Consider the following 3147-nt stretch of genomic DNA (forward strand, 5'->3'; position numbering starts at 1 on the left):
GGAAGGTAGTTGGATGTGGGGATGCATAGAGAAGTGTGAGAAGAGAAATTAAGGAAAGTGGTTGAGTGAGGAGACAAGGAGTTGACTTTGTGGCTAATCATAGGGATTAGACACTAGCAACCCATTACAAGAGAGATTAAAAGAGGGATTAGGTAGGATTAGAGCTAGTGGAATTTGTAGGAGGATTTGACTAGGAGAGATAATGGGTGGAGGCAATTAAAAAAATTGAGGAATAATGGTAAGAGAGATTAAGAGAGTTTCCAGAATAATTTATTAGACTAATGGTGGATTAAAAAAAGATGATTTGTAGGAATCACAATGATTAATTAATTAATTAAAATGGGATATTTAAGAAGAATTAATTTTGATTGCCTTAGAAGAAGAAAGGACAAATTGATTTATTAAATAAATCAATCATTGGACTATAGTGACAATATTAATTAGACCAAATTTAATTAATATTGATAAGGATAAGAATTAACATAATTAAATAAATTAGTTATGTGAAAGAGTACAATTAATTAAAATAATTAATTTAAGTGTCTACATAGATAAACATAAAATCATTCAAACATGCATAAAATAAACCATTATACATTCAAAACCTTCTCTTGCTCCTCAGATTGAGCCTTTGATGAAGTGAAGAATGTGCCCCTTCCTCACTTGATTGAATTGACTCTTTGGATGGGATGTGGATTGCTCTCCAATACTAAAAAATAAAAGGGATTTGATGGATTGATGAGATGATGAGTGGAAATTGGCTAAGTGTGGAATGAAATTGACAACATAAGGGTTCTATGGAAGATTTCTATAGCTCACTTGGACAACATAAGATTACTTGATTGATGGATGTGGAAATGAGGGGAGGAGACTCCAATTTATAGATTGGAGGAGGTCTGAGTGAAGGGCCAAGATTGATTTGAAATGGAGGGTAAAGATTGAGAGAGGGTGGGAGAGGATTGAGAGGACAAGATGTGGAGTTCAAGAGATTTTTCATAAAGTCATTTCTTGTCTCCACATCCTGCAAGGTACATGGGGAAGAGATCCCCAAGTACATTGGGAAGGGAAAAGGAATATGAAATTTCTTGGAGAATGAGGAGATGAATTAAAAATTCCAAGAATAAGGGATGTGTGGGAATAATAAAGGAAAAAGGAATTAAAAATTCTTTGGGAAGAGAGGGCATGGGGATGTGCAAAGGATTTGAAATCCTTTGACATGACCAAAGTTGGTGCATTTAAGGTTTGGAAGATAAGAGGGGGAAGCCATTTATGGAAAATGGTTGACTCGTTCCTAATCTTGGGATTAGGAATGTGCAAATGATTAAGAGGGGTGATTAGGTGAGTTAATGAGAGATTAGAGTGCAAGTGGAAAATTTAAGAGGATGTGACATAAGGATAGAGAATGAGTGGAGGAATATAAAATTAGAGAATAATGATAAGCTTGATTATAGAATAATTAATTAGGCTAGATGAGGATTAGAATAAGAGATTTGTAGGAATCACCTTGGTCAGGTTAAGTAATTGAGATTAATTAACTAAGCAGAAATTAGAAGGAATAATGATTTAGATGACTTTGGAAGAATAAGGGAATAATTAATTTATTGACAAATTAATTATTGGACTATACTGATAAAATTATTTAAATTAGATTTAATTAATTTTAAGAAGAATAAGGATAAACATAATTAAATAAATTAATTATGTAGAAAGGCTCAAATTAATTAAATATTTAATTTAATTAATTTTAGACATCTACAACGTTATGTTACAACTTGCTTCTTTGTGTTCCCAATTGGAAAATAAGGCTCCCTATAGCAAGCACTTAGAAGAAATCGAATACTAGTTTTGTAACTTAATGAAGGTTATGTTAGATGTTTTAGACAACTACAAAAATTTCTTTCCGTTTCAAGTTTAGACTATGTTCAGTTGATGCATATTTATGCTATTTATTGGAACTTGGTTTCTATAGCTGGTTCAATTGATTCTTTGTAATTGATATATGTAACTCTTCTTATTTCTCTTTTTTTTATGTAGTTCATTTTGAACTACCATTATTTTCTTGCAATCAACTTTGTTTAATTAAAAAAAAACATTGAGAGAACATGATTCTTCTCCCTTGCCTCTTTGAATCTTCCCCTTTTTGTCATTGATATATTTTTCTTCAACAACTCATGATTTCTTTGTTGTTTGTGATTCATTAGTACATGATTATTACTACAAACCTTTAGGTACCTCTTGTAAGTCCACACATGTGAATGGACTCTACCTTGCCTCAATATTTCCTCTTGCTCACTTATAAAAAGAATACCACCTTTGATGTCATTATTTCCATCAAATTTCCTAAATATCTTGCCTAAAGATTGAGAATAGCTTTCATGAATAAATTTGGTAGGATGTCTTCATTGTTGCTTTCTTGTAAGGATTTCTCTTTTCTATTTTTAGGTATGCAAATGATATTTCACGAGCATTGCCACCCCTCCACATATTGTGCTATATTAGCTAAATCATCACTACTTTATTTCCCTCCCAATAGATATGAGTAGCTTTAAAACTATAAAGTTTGGTGATAAGAATCAATATCTAACATAATTTTCCATCTTCCATCTAAGATCTAGAAATCCATTTATAATGTCTATTATTGATTATGAGTTTTCCTTATCCTTGGGGAGAGTGCAATTTGAATAATTTTACAAGCAATAGTCATATTTGTCTCATTATTGGAAATATATTCCAAATACTAAGGAGATAATAGCATACTTTTGTTTGAAAAAAATACGAACATAAAATATGTACTAAAAATTATATATTAGTTTACATCATCTTATACATACATATATGTATGTATGTCTTAGTATATGTTCATCTTCTTTTGTTTTTTATCGATATTACGATAGTTTATATATTAATATTAAAATAATTGTATACATAACTATCAAGTCCATAGAAACTAGGGATGAAACCTAAAGTCTAAGAACAAAAAATTAAAAAGGCTAACAATAAGTCATTAAAGATTGTACAAAGACAACCATTATTACCCAACTAACTAAGACAAACTAAAACTAGCAAAAATGGAACATAAAGTTAAAAAAACATCCTACTTGACTTTCAAATTCTTGCCAAGATCAAACCCTCAACCATCTCCATCGC

This window comes from Cryptomeria japonica, chromosome 3 (assembly GCF_030272615.1).
Source record: "Cryptomeria japonica chromosome 3, Sugi_1.0, whole genome shotgun sequence".
Taxonomy (NCBI): Eukaryota; Viridiplantae; Streptophyta; class Pinopsida; order Cupressales; family Cupressaceae; genus Cryptomeria; species Cryptomeria japonica.